Genomic DNA, 15,087 nt, shown 5'->3' on the forward strand with positions numbered 1-15,087 from the left:
GTGGATTGATCATACTGAAACAAATTGCCCCATAGTGTCCAGGGTTGTGCAGGTTAGGTGAGTTAGCTATGGTTTAAAAAAAACCCTGTCTAGGGTTATGGTGATGGGGTAGGGGTGTGAGTCTGAGTGGGAGCTCTTCAGAGGGTTGGTGCAAACTTGATGGCTGAATGGCCTCTTTCAGTCAGAATTCCATGACTGTCGAAGATTGGACTTAGCTCTCAAGGTGTGCATTTGCACCTGGTGGAAATCCCAAAGTACTGACATTTGTGGGAATTGTCCTGCTTCCCAGGAATCCCCACAATAGTCTCGGAGTGTGAGTTGGAGAATGTGGACAATTACATGGGACTTATTTGATAGTTCGCGAGAAAACATTAGACAGATTAAAATTTTGTCTAACACCTGGATAAGTACAGAACTGATCCAAGTTCACTTACACAGCCTCCTTGACAGCCTTTGAGGAGAAAGTGAGGTCTGCAGATGCTGGAGATCAGAGCTGAAAATGTGTTGCTGGAAAAGCGCAGCAGGTCAGGCAGCATCCAGGGAACAGGAGATCAGTATGATCTCCTGTTCCCTGGATGCTGCCTGACCTGCTGCGCTTTTCCAGCAACACATTTTCAGCTCCTTGACAGCCTGGCTATCCCATCAATTCTGTCACTTGACCCAACCATCCCTCAGAGACACATTAACCCCCAATCATGTGATTACATCTTTGACCAAACGTGACAACCTTGAACCACTTGATTAGTCCCGATCTGATTTCAAGACTCCACCAACTTGACCTGGTTACCCCCATCTCATCACTGACCTCCCCCGACCTATCCTGAGTTGCTCCTGATCTGACTACTCCTTCCAACAAAACCTGACCAAACTAGCCCTGCCAATCGCCACTTATTAACCTACCCACCTCGACATCTGACCGCTTCTCCACCTGCCACACTACTCTCATACATCACCCCCAAACCCACTTACACTCTTATTTCATTCGTCCACTATCCAACTGTAACCATTCAATCATTCATTTGCTCACCCATTTATCAATGTTAGTACTGGATAGTTATGATTATTAAACAATTCTGAAGAAGGGTCAATGGACCCAAACATTAAGTCTGCTTTCTCTCCGCAGATGCTGCTTGACCTGAATTTTTCCAGTAATTTCTGATTTTGTTATTTATAATTACTATATGGCTTCTAATGCTCTAAATAATATGTGGACCCTCCCTTTGGCCTGACCACTCTGCTGTTTCATTGCTCTTCAATGGGTGAAGCATTCTGCATTTCTAGAGAAGTCGGGCTTGGAAGACGTGGCAAGAAATGCAGAGAATACAAGAAGAGTTGTTAGGATATCAATTCACCAATGTTTGGCTTTCTGTGGAATACCTGGGCCATTGGCTTTTTAAAGCTGTTGATAGACCCAAGCGCACAATTTACTGCACCAAGAGCTCACACACAAAGATTGGGAACTTACAATCAGAGTCAAAACAATCAGCTCACCTGTCTGGGATCACTTCAGATCCAATAACCTTGACAGCTTGTTTTGAGGATATAAGCTAAAGGTTAGAAAGGTTACAGCACAGAAAGAAGTCATTTGAAAATGGGGCCATCTGTTTCTTCTGGTTTTCTATGAGAGCAATGCAATTGTTCCTATCCTGTTATATTTGCCCTTTGTCCTGCAATTACTTTCTGTTTGGATAAGTATTCAATTTACCTTTGAGAGCCCAAGTTGAAATGACCTTCTCAGGTTTTGCATACTTGATCCTAACCATTCACTGCCTCAGAAACATATTATTCAGCACAACGTAGATCCTTTTTGCTTCTACCTTAATCAATGTTCTCCGGTACTCAATTCTTCTGTCAATGACAATAGCATCTCCTCATCTAACTCAGAAAGGAGCCCCTTCTGATATTGGACGCTTCTATCAAATCTCCAAATAGGTTTGAGGGGGGAGTAGGTAACCTGATAAGGTCAGAGTTTTTCTGCAATAAAAGCATTACTTATTTGGATATGTTTTTAAATTCAATTCAGCAGTTGCACAGACATCATTACTGATAAAAACCATAAGAACAGTTGATGCTGTAAATGGGAAATGAAAATAGCAGTTGCTTGAAAAGCTCAGCACGTCTGGCAGCATCTGTGAAGAGAAATCAGTATTAATGTTTTGGGTCTGGTGACTATTCCTCAGATTGACCCCATGCCTGTGGATTATTTGTTTAAAGCTGAAAATGTGTTGCTGGAAAAGCGCAGCAGGTCAGGCAGCATCCAGGGAACAGGAGAATCGACGTTTCGGGCATAAGCCCTTCTTCAGGAATGAGGAAAGTTTGTCCAGCAGGCTAAGATAAAAGGTAGGGAGGAGGGACTTGGGGGAGGGGCGTCAGAAATGCGATAGGTGGAAAGAGTTCAAGGTGAGGGTGATAGGTCAGACTGGGGTGGGGGCGGAGAGGTCAGGAAGAAGATTGCAGGTTAGGAAGGCGGTGCTGAGTTCGATGGATTTGACTGAGACAAGGTGGGGGGAGGGGAAATGAGGAAACTGGTGAAATCCGAGTTCATCCCTTGTGGTTGGAGATTATTTATTTAAACCTCTGGAAATACTAGTTTAGTAACATAACCATTATTTTCTCAAATCCATCGTAAAAATTACCATGTGATAGATTTGACAGTGGATACGACTAACATCCAGAACTATCTGGGGCTACAGCAATGTTGTCATCAGTGAAAGGATAACTCTGAAATCTGTAGAATTTAATTAACAATTGATCACTGCTTAGAAAAAAATGAATGAATGAATTTCAACACATTGGTACTCATTGTTTGGTACAAAGGAGCAATGATAGAAATGGGAATAGGCTTCGAGATATGATGACCAGGATAGAGTTGTGATACTCAGAAGCATGTCAGACATGAATTAGCTTATATTTTGCTGTTGAAGCACGCTGGGGTAATGACATCTCTGTACTGATGTTAAATTTCGACTAATTAACTGCTCTTACAATAGACACAATGCTCGATGAAAAATTGGTTACAATCTCTCCATTGGGTTGCTTGTCAGTTTTAATATCCTTAAGGATCATTATTCATTATGCTGTCCAAAGATTTCCAGAATTAATGTTTATAATCAGGGTATTACAATATGCAAGATTTAAACTTTGCCCATCTTGTGTTTTTAAAAAGGCTTTTTTTGGCATGTTCAAGTTTTACTGCAAGTGTGTTGGAAATGTTTTGTGTAGCAGAAATGTGGATTAATTTAACAAAGATTGCCAGAATATTATATATTACATATGCCTGATCTTGTTGACATTGCAATAGTTTTTACTTTTAAATCAAAGTATGATGAAGCTTTAGTATGGATTCTAAAGAGCTATATCCCCAAAACAATATTTCTAACTAATTACACGTGCAGTTTGTGGTTGAAATTGGAGGCAGAGGGATGACTCATGGCCCATTGATTTGCAATGAGGTACCTGAACTTAGGCAGTCCTAACATTTATTCTCAGTAAGTGGCATCATCATTGGCAGTGAATGAACATCAACACTGGTCTGGACTGGGGACCTTACCATTAGTGGACTGATTTGGAGGTGCCAGTGTTGGACTGGGGTGTACAAAGTTAAAAATCACACACCACCAGTTTATAGTCCAGCAGGTTTATTTGGAAGCACACTAGCTTACGGATTGCTGCTCCTTCATCAGGGGGTTATCCTGATGAACGAGCAGCGGTCCGAAAGCTAGTGCTTCCAAATAAACCTGTTGGACTATAACCTGGCGTTGTGTGATTTTTAACTTAGTAGTGGACTGACCTCATGCTGTAGTTGAAACTACATAACTCCTTGTCTAATACTAAACATTGTATTACAGTAGTACACATTGGAGAAAGTGAGGACTGGAGATGCTGGACATCATTGTAAATACTGGTTTCCGAAATAACTCCACAGAAGCTGGCATCCCATCAGCAAGTGACCCTTTATTTACATGTGGAAATAATGAAGAGAAATCAATGTTAGATGGTTGAAGAAATCCAATGATATTCTTGAACTAGGTTGACTTTCCATTCCCATCATATTGTACTGTTTTCAGATTTTCCTTGTACCACTATCCGAATAACTCTTTCCAATATGTGTTCCTCCTTTGATTATGAAATATCTGAAAGTGAAAAATTCTAATGACAATTCTGTCTCAAATTAGCTCTCGTTAACACTGGTCCAGCTCCCTCAAAGCCAGCTCTGAGTATCAGGGTGTCTGATGCACTTCTTTCTTTCTGTAAGCCAGGGCTCCCTGATTGGGCCAGATTAACCACCCTAATTAGGGTGGTTATCTAAAAAGTGAAAAGTTCTGATGACAAATCTGTCTCAAATTAGTTCTGTAATTATGATGATTATGAGTATTAGTAAATATATAATACATTAATAAATGATCATAATCACAACATTCTGACAATATGTAAATTGTGTTCTGACTTTGTATATAACAACAAAGTTGTTAATTGGTTCTCTAGGAAGCTGAATTGATCTGTTAAATCTTACTTTCTCTGTAATGCAGTTAGTACTTGATTTAAAATATTCGTAAAATTCTCTCATGATATTATTAAATGCATTTGTCTCTTTTACATTTTGCAACTTTAAAGCATGATCTGTAATCAAATCGAAAGGTGTTGCATTTTAAATATTTGTACAAAATGGAGGAAAACATGGTTTTGCATGGTTTCTCCTTCTCTGATTTTCACAACTTTTCTCCAGTGTTATGGAAGATTTGTGCCTTTCCCAAATCTTCTCTGAGCTTTTAGCACCATTTTACCCTGGAAAACAAAACTCAGCAATACTATGATCGCAAATCTTAAAGCAATAATTTCAGTTACACAATAAAAAAAATTTTTCCATTCAAAACATATTGTTTTAATAAACTCTTCTGAGTTCAATTTTTTTCATGTTAAGTAATTGATTAATATTGTTAGTTAAAACAAGTTTCTTCACAAGTGTCCTTCCTCGATAAACAATTTTCATACAGGCTTTACCAATTCTAAAATAATTTAACTACATTCATCCACTTAATGTAGCTTTGAAGGCTCTGTCAGCTTCTCAGCCTGGAATTTTCATTTCAAATGCAAAACTTTCCACTAAGGGACTTATCTGATATCATGTTTCTGGTATCAATTGTTGAATCCTAAGATTACAACTTGGATTATTCCTCTTGAGACTTCACTCAGTTTTTCATCAGCTTTTTTCAATACTTTTCATGGTTTCTAAGTGATTTGAGTTTTTACAGGTGGGCATAGAGCAGCTATAGCTCCTGCAAGCTAGCTGCTGTTTACACAGAAGCTGACAGGCTCTGTATGCTGTTCAGTATTTAAACATACCCTCACAGTTTTCTGGCTGGAATTCTTCCTCTCTTTCTTTTCCTCCTTTAATGGAACTAATTCTTGATTTCAGGCTAGCACTGTGTAGTTGAAATCTGCACTATGTTCACCATATTGTAACATTGAGGCAAGATGGAGTCTTCCAATCTCACCACTGCGTCCATATTGTAATGTTGCATGCCAGTGCTACTGGCATATGGAAAATAATGCAGGAATCAACTGGGATATCTGGGTAGATTAATCACAACAATTGGCATTAGTAAAGCCAATTATGGTGGTATTATGTGGGCAGGAGTACCCATACAATGCCTTACACAGAAAATAGCCTGTGACTTGATTAAGCAGCAGAGGTTCATTATGTACTTCTTAGTAATCATGATTTGGAGATGCCGATGTTGGACTGGGGGTGTACAAAGTTACAAATTACACAACACCAGGTTATAATCCAACAGGTTCAATTGGAAGCACTAGCTTTCGGAGCGCCGCCCCTTCATCAGATGATGTGGGAACTCAGGTTCAAATCCTGCCATGGTGGATTTTAATTGATTTCAATAAAAGTAAATCTGAAATTAAAAATCATATAATGACTATAAACCCATTGGTGATTGTTACTAAAAAACCCATCTGGTTCCCTAATGTCCTTTAGGGAAGGAAAATGCCATCCTTACCTGGTCTGGCCTACAGGTGATTCCAGAATCACAACAATGTGATTAACTCTTAACTGTCCTCTGGGCAACTAGGGATGGGCAATAAATGCTGGCCTAGCTAGCAACATCCTCAAGCACTGAATGAATAAAAAAATACTCCAGGGCCCTCTGCAATTCTTGGAAAACTCCTTATGACAATGGTGAGCTCTGCCGAGCAACAGATCTCTATATACTGATAAGTGGAGCTTATCTTGTGATATCAATTAACCCTTTCAGGTACTTAACTGCCTTATACAACATTCCAAATCACTGAAAACCTTTACAGATGTAAAACCTTCCATAGTGTCTTGAGGCTAAGATAAGGAGAGAATCTCATGTGTAAGATAATGGAACTCAGTATTGAGCTGTGCTTCACTTATTCTGATTAACTATGGCTTGCCAAAGCTCATCACTTCAGCTCAAACAACAAGAATACCCACTTGACTGAGGTACTGCCACCTCCACACATTTGAGAGATTGGTTGACAAATGAAGAGCGTGCTGAACTTTTCTGGAGGAGGTCCAGCTATATCACTTTTATGAACATAAGATGGATGAAGCAAAGCCCAATTTTGGCTACCAAAGTCTTGTCTGTGGATTTCTGAAAATAGCTAAACGTGAAACTAGATAGAAGCAATATTCAGATATCGCTGGTTGGTGCTTGAAATTGGATTATGTTGTTTTTCACAAATAATTGCAAGGCTTAATTCCCAATTTAGATCAGCTCATGAAATTGGAAACCAGTGAGTCAGATGGGAATTAGGTTTGGCCCTGTCTTGGAAATTTCATGATTTGGAGATGCCGGTGTTGGACTGGGGCGTACAAAGTTAAAAAATCACACAACACCAGGTTATAGTCCAACAGGTTTAATTGGAAGCACACTAGCTTTCAGAGTGACGCTCCTTCATCAGGCGAAGGAGCGTCGCTCCGAAAGCTATTGTGCTTCCAATTAAACCTGTTGGACTATAACCTGGCGTTGTGTGATTTTTAACTTGGAAATTTCAGGGCACCACATGCGGCTAAGAGAACCTGAGGTTGGTTCCTCACAGAAATGTCCTCAGTCAACTATCTTAAAGTAAGGTCATTTTTGGAGTAGTTTATTTGTAAGATCATAAGTCATGCTGTTCTTGCAGAGAATTCCAGTATTCGGTTCCATTTTTAACTCTTCTGTGAAAGAAGCAGCCCATGCCAGTTGATATCAGAAGCTGAATCAAAGCACTGAGTCCAGGGATGGCCAGTGAAAGGTATAAGTTTGGCCACAGAAAGACTAGATAATGTGCACCTTGAGTAGGAGGAAGCCCAAACATCTATCCTGGACCTTCAGCACTGCACAACCAGCATTAGGTTCTCTTCATCAAAATGTGGAAAGTCACCATTATAAAGGAGCTAACTTGAAGAATCAGATCAGTGTCATAGCCATGCCAATAAGAAAGATATCATATCATATCCTTTAATCAAGGAGGGCATCCCTTGAGTCTAAATTCTTACCAAGAAGCTAGCTATAAAATGTACGACCTATACGAGACATACAAGATGATCAGAGGATTAGATAGGGTAGACAATGAAAGTCTTTCTTTTTCCTAGGATGTTGATGTCAGCTTGTACGAGGGGGCATAACAACAAATTGAGGGGTGATAGATTTAAGACAGTTGTCAGAGTCAGGTTCTTTACTCAGAGAGTGGTAAGGATGTGGAATGCCCTGCCTGCCAGTGTAGTTAACTCAGCAACATTAGGGAGGTTGAAACAATCCTTGGATAAGCACATGGACGATGATGGGATAGTGTAGGGAGAAGAGCTTAGATTAGTTCACAGGTTGGCGCAACATCGAGGGCCAAAGGGCCTGTTCTGCATTGTATTGTTCTATGTTCTGTGCTTTATACTTGCCTGGATAGATATAACCAAAAAAGCTGTCAAGGTCAGATCAGTGACCTTGCCAATGCATTTACTATTCATATCCATCATCAGCTCACTCAGGTCACGGTGAATTCACTCCAGGAGATTCGTTGCTGCAACCAATCAATTTTATTTCAACAATATCTCCCTCCCATTGTATTTCCTATCACCTTGAATGATGAAAGCTGCAATTACATGAGAATTCCAGCACCTCCAAGTTAAACACTACCTTTCTTTTTGTTGCACCAATATCCTGGAGTTCTTTGAAGAACACCATCGTGAGAGCATTATCAGCATAATGACTCCATACGGAAAAACTATAATGACCATCTCTGTATAACGAGGAAGGGACACTTTATGCAGTCTTGCCAATGACACCCATACCTTGAGAACATTTTTTGTCTTTCATTAAGAGGAGGTCGGCATTCGAATTTTTTAAAAATAAAAAGCAAGTACAGTTTCGCAGTGGTCTATTCAAGGACGTGGCTAATACAAACCTTTTCCCCAAAGTATATTCCTTTTGTACTGTTTCAGTAATTTGAGCAAGAATGTTCTATTCGGAAAAAAAGCAAGATGAGAGAACAAGATAGTCTTTTGATATCTTTTGACTTGTGCAATAAATGACAATGCTTTTCGAGTTAAAAAATGTGGCGCATTAATATTTTTAAATTCTTAGTTTTTGAATGAACTCAGCAAATGTCTCTGATGGGGATAAAGGGCACATATTTTGCAGTTATTTCAGGCTTTCTATTTCCCCAGTCAAGGCTGTTTTCATTTACATTTTGGACTACCATCCACCCTTTTTCCTATTATTGATATGGAATTAAAAAGTGTCTTATTGCCTCTGGGTAAAGTTTCCAAGAGTACTTGGAACAAGCCACTTCATAATATCTTCTGCCAAGCTACAATCTTGACGTCAAACTTGGAATTGACGGTCTGAGGTGTATTTGTTTTAATGTCAGGAGTATCATGGGTCAGGCAGATGAATTTAGAGCCTGAATTAATACATAATACTATGATGTTGTACCGGTTACAGAGACTTGGAGTTGAGAGAAGGATGAGACTGGCAGCTTAATGTTTTGGGATTTGGATGTTTCAGGCTAGATGGAGAGCAATGTAAAAGGAGCAGGGGAATTGCATTACTGATTGATATCACAGCAATTCTGAGTGAGGACACATTGGTGGGTTGATCCAGAAAGACCATATGGTTAGAGGTTAGGAATAGGAAGAGTGCAAACACTATGATAGGATTGTAAAGCAGGACTCCCACCAGCTGGCAGGAGATAGAGGAACAGATATGTGGACAGATTATGGACTAATGCAAAAGCAAAAGTGTTATTGTGGTAAGTAATTTTAATTTCCCCTATATTGACTGGGATTCACTTAGCGCCAGGAGTTTAGAGGGTGTGTGTGTGTGTGTGGGAGGGGGGGTTGGAATTTTCCTAAGTGCAAACAGGGTTTTGTTTTGAAACAATATGTAAATAGTCCAACTAAGGAAGGGGCTATTTTAGATCTGTTACTGGGGAATGAGTTTCGATCAGAGTGGTGCTGGAAAAGCATAGCAGGTCAGGCAGCATCCGAGGAGCAGGAAAATCTACATTTCGGGCAAAAGCTCTTCATCAGAAAGCCTCCGGGGTGGAGAGATAAATAAGACCATAAGACATAGGAGCGGAAGTAAGGCCATTCGGCCCATCGAGTCCACTCCGCCATTCAATCGTGGCTGATGGGCATTTCAACTCCACTTACCCGCATTCTCCCCGTAGCCCTTAATTCCTTGCGACATCAAGAATTTATCAATTTCTGCCTTGAAGACATTTAGCGTCCCAGCCTCCACTGCACTCTGTGGCAATGAATTCCACAGGCCCACCACTCTCTGGCTGAAGAAATGTCTCCGCATTTCTGTTCTGAATTTACCTCCTCTAATTCTAAGGCTCCCACCAGCTGGCAGGAGATAGAGGAACAGATATTTGGACAGATTATGGACTAATACAAAAGCAAAAGTGTTATTGTGGTAAGTAATTTTAATTTCCCCTATATTGACTGGGATTCACTTAGTGCCAGGAGTTTGGAGGGTGTGGGGGGAGGCTGGAGAGAAGGTAACAAAGAGTACATGGGGGATGGGGGTGGGGATGGAGGTGATAGGTCAGAGGGGAGGGTGGAGCAGATAGGGGGAAGGGAGATTGGCAGGTATTGGGGAATGAGTCCAGCCACATGATTGAAGTTTCAATGGGAGAACATTTAGGAAATAGTGACTATAAACTGTTAGCTTTAAGTTATTTATGGATAAGGATAAGAGTAGATATCAGGTGAAAGTAGTAAGCTGGGGTAAGGATAACCACCACAGCATTTGACGGAAACTGGGGAATGTAGACTGGGGGCAGCTCTTTGGGGGTAAATCCACATCTGGCATGTGGGAATCTTTCAAAGGCCAGTTGATTAGAGTTCAGGACCAGCACGTTCCTGTGAAAATGAAGGACAAGTTTAGCAAGATTTGGGAACCTTGAATGATGAGAGAAACTGTAAGCTGAATAAAAAAGTAAAAGGAAGCATATGTGAGGTTTAGGAAATGGAGTTCAGACAGAGCTTTTGAAGAATACAAAGATAGCAGAAAATAAGTCAAGCAAGGCATTAGGTTGGTTAACAAACATAAAATGTCTTTGGCAAAAAGGGTTAAGGAAAATTCCATTTTCTAAAATATGAAGTAAGAGGGCAGTTAGGGAAAAGATAGGTCCACTCAAGGACAATGGAGGGAATTTATGTATGGCGATGGAGGAAGTGGGAGATATCCTTAATGAATATTTTGCATTGCTATTCATAAAGGAGAAAGATATGGTGGATGATGAGTCTTGGGAGGGGTATGCTAATATTCTGGGGCATGTCAACATAAAAAAGCAAGCGGCGTTGTGTGTTTTAAAAAGCATTGTCCATGTCACCAGGGCCTGATGTGATCCATCCTAGAATACGGAAGAAGGTAGGTAAGGAAATTGTTGAAGCACAATGCAAAATCTTTGTATTCTCTTTTGTTACAGGAGAGATACCAGAGGACTGGAGAATATGTAATGTTGTTCCCTTGTTTAAGTGGAGCTACAGGGATAATCCAGGAAATTACAGACTTGTGAACCTTTTGCCAGTGATAGGGAAATTATTGGAGAGAAATCTTAGAAATACAATTTACTCACATTTGGAAAATGTGGAACAATTAGTTATAGGCAGCCTGCCTTTGTGTGGAAAGGTTATATTCACAAACTTGATTGAGTTTTTGAAGAAATTACAAAGATGATTATGAGGGCAATGCCATAAATGTTGTCTCTATCAACTATTAGAAAGGCCTTTGACAGGCTGCTAGAGAAGGGAAAGTCTCATGGGATCCATGATGAGCTGATAAGATGAATACACAACTGTCTTGGTCATAGAAGATGGAGATTGGCAGTGGAAGAGTGCTTTTCTGACTGGAGATCTGTGACCAGTGATGTTCTGTTGTTTCAAATATATATCTATGACTCGGAGGAGAATGAAGGTGGCCTAATTAGTAAATTGTGGATGATACAAAGATTGAGGGAGCTGTGAATAGTGAGGAGGATTGTCAGAGGAAACTCATCCTCCCACGCTGCCAAGGACATGCTGGTCCTGGGCCTCTTCCATCGCCAAACCCTAACCACCCAATGCCTGGAGGAAGAATGCCTCATCTTCTGCCTTGGGACCCCCCCCCAGCCACATGGGGTCAATGTGGATTTCACCAGTTTCCCCTTTCCTCTTCCCCCCACCTTATTCCAGTCCCAACCTTCCAACTCATCGCCAGTCTCTTGAATGGTCCAACCTGTCCATCTTTCTTCCCACCTATCTGCTCCACCCTCCTCTCCGACCTATCACTTTCACACCTACCTATCACATCCTTAGACGAGCATAAGGGAAATAGGAGTATACTTAAGAGGGAAATCAGGAGGGCAAAAAGGGGGCATGAGATAGCTTTGGCAAATATAATTAAGGAGAGTCAAAGGGTTTTTACAAATACATTAAGGATAAAAGGGTAACTAGGGAGAGAATAGGGCTCCTCCAAGATCAGCAAGGCTTCCTTTGTGTGGAGCAGCAGAAAATGGGGGAGATACTAACTGAGTATTTTGCATCATTATTTACTGTGGAAAATGATATGGAAGATATGGACTGTCGGGAAATAGATGGTGACATCTTACAAAATGTCTAGATAACAGAGGAGGAAATGTTGGGTGTCTTGAAATGGTTAAAGGTAGATAAATCCCCTGTACCTGTTCTAGAAGCCAGAGAAGTGATTGCTGGGCTTCTTGCTGAGGTATTTGTATCATCGATAGTCACAAGTGAGTTGCCGGAAGACTGGAGGTTGGCTAACATAGTGCCATTGTTTAAGAAGGGTGGTAAGGAAAAGCCAGGGAACTATAGACCAGTGAGCCTGACGTCGGTGGTGGGGAAGTTGTTGGAGGGAATCCTGAGGGACAGGATGTACATGTATTTGGAAAGGCAAGGACTGATTAGAGATAGTCAACATGGTTTTGTGCTTGGGAAATCATGTCTCACAAACTTGATTGAGTTTTTTGAAGAAGTAACAAAGAAGATTGATGAGGGCAGAGCAGTAGATGTGATCTATATGGACTTCAGTAAGGCGTTCGATAAGGTTCCCCATGGGAGACTGATTAGCAAGGTTAGATCTCATGGAATGCAGGGAGAACTAGCCATTTGGATACAGAACTGGCTCAAAGGTAGAAGACAGAGGGTGGCGGTGGAGGGTTGTTTTTCAGACTGGAGGCCTGTGACCAGTAGAGTGCCACAAGGATCGGTGCTGGGTCCTCTACTTTTTGTCATTTACATAAATGATTTGGATGCGAGCATAAGAGGTACAGTTAGTAAGTTTGCAGATGACACCAAAATTGCAGGTGAAGTGGATAGCGAAGAGGGTTACCTCAGATTAGAATAGGATCTTGATCAGATGGACCAATGGGATGAGAAGTGGCAGATGGAGTTTAATTCAGATAAATACGAAGTGCTGCAGTTTGGGAAAGCAAATCTTACCCGGACTTAGACATTTAATGGTAAGGTCTGAACAAAAGAGACCTTGGAGTGCAGGTTCATAGCTCCTTGAAAGTGGAGTCACAGGTAAGTAGAATAGTGAAGAAGGTGTTTGGTATGCTTTCTTTTATTGGTCAGAGTATTGAGTACAGGAGTTGGGAGGTCATGTTGTGGCTGTACAGGACATTGGTTAGGCCACTGTTGGATTATTGCATGCAGTTCTGGTCTCTTTCCTATCGGAAAGATGTTGTGAAACTTGAAAGGTTCAGAAAAGACTTACAAGGCTGTTGCCAGGGTTGGAGGATTTGAGCTCAAGGAAGAGGCTGAACAGGCTGGTGCTGTTTTCCCTGGAGCGTCGGTGGGTGAGCGGTGACCTTATAGAGGTTTACAAAATTATGAGAGGCATGGATAGGGTAAATAGGCAAAGTCTTTTCCATGGTGTAGGGGAGTCCAGAGCTAGAGGGCATAGGTTTAGGGTGAGAGGGGAAAGATATAAAAGAGACTAAGGGGTAACGTTTTCACACAGAGGGTGGTACGGGTATGGAATAAACTACCAGAGGAAGTGGTGGAGGCTGGTACAATTGCAACATTTAAGAGGGATTTGGATGGGTATATGAATAGGAAGGGTTTGGAGGGATATAGGCCGGGTGCTGGCAGGTGGGACTAGATTGGATTGGGATATTTGGTCGGCATGGACAGGTTGGACTGAAGGGTTTGTTTCCATGCTGTACATCTCTATGACACTATGACTCTATGACATTCCCATCTACCTTCATCCAAGCCCCACCCCGTCCCATTTATCTCTCAGCACCCCCCGGCACACAAGCCTCAGTCCTGATGAAGGGCTTATGCCTGAAACATTGATTCTCCTGATCCTCGGATGCTGCCTGACCTTCTGTGTGTTTCCACCACTACACTCTCGACTCTGATCTCTAGCATCTGCAGTCCTCACTTTCTCCTGTCAAAGAAAACAGCAGGGTACAGATAGACTTGGTGGAGAAATGGCAGATGGAATTTAATCCAGACAAATATGAGGTGATGCATTTTGGAAGATAGAACGCAGTAAATGGCAGAACCCTTAATTGCATCATTGTATGGGGGGATTGAGATGTATAGGTCCACAGCTCACTGAAATGTGCAACACAAGTGGATAAGGTGGTCAAGAAGGCATAGAACTTGCTTGCCTGCATTGATCAAAGCTAAGAGTATAAAAAGCTGGTAAGTCATTAGTAGCTACATGGAACATTATTTAGGCTAAATTTGGAATATTGCATGTAATTCTGGTCACCACATTACTAGAAGGAAGTGGAGACTTTGGAGAAGGTACAGAAATGGTTTACCAGGATGCTGCCTGGTTTGGAGGATATTAACTATGAGGTGGGATTGGACAAACTTGATTTGTTTTCACTTGAACATTGAAGGGTGAGGGGTGACCTAATAGAAATTTACAAAATTATGATAGGCATGGATAGAATGGATAGTCGGAGTTTCTTTTCCCACAGGTAGAAATGTCAATTACTAGGGGACATAGGCTCAAGATGAAACGGGGTAAGTTTAAAGGAGATGTGAGAGGCAAGTTTTTTATACAGAGTGCCTGGAATGTGCTGGCAGAAGGGATGATGGAGCTAGATACAATAGCAATGTTTGAGAGGCTTCTTGACAGACAAATATGAATAAACAGGAAATAGAGGCCGATGTACTGCATAGAGGCAAAGGTTTTGGTTTAGAAAGGTATCATCTCTTGGCATCATCAGTCTTGGAGAGCCAAAGAGCCTGCTCCTGTGCTGCATTGTTTTTTGTCTTTTTTTGAACCCATAGTGACAGAAATTTGGTCTCAGGATTTGCTAAGCATTCCTGGAGCATTGCCTGGTGCTTCCTAATTGTGGAGAAAGTGAGGTCTGCAGATGCTGGAGATCAGAGCTGAAAATGTGTTGCTGGAAAACCGCAGCAGGTCAGGCAGCATCCAGGGAACAGGAGAATCGACGTTTCGGGCATAAGCCCTTCTTCAGGATTGCCTGATGCTTCCTAATTGTGGTCGTCATTTTAATCAATCATTCTGTTCAGATGGTCCATCAGTCACTGCTGGAGCAGATAGAACTTGAACCCAGGCCTCCTGGCTCAGAGAAAGG

The sequence above is a fragment of the Chiloscyllium plagiosum genome, unplaced genomic scaffold, assembly GCF_037043375.1.
Source record: "Chiloscyllium plagiosum isolate Xiang-an unplaced genomic scaffold, Cpla_swu_hap1 HiC_scaffold_26, whole genome shotgun sequence".
NCBI lineage: Eukaryota > Metazoa > Chordata > Chondrichthyes > Orectolobiformes > Hemiscylliidae > Chiloscyllium > Chiloscyllium plagiosum.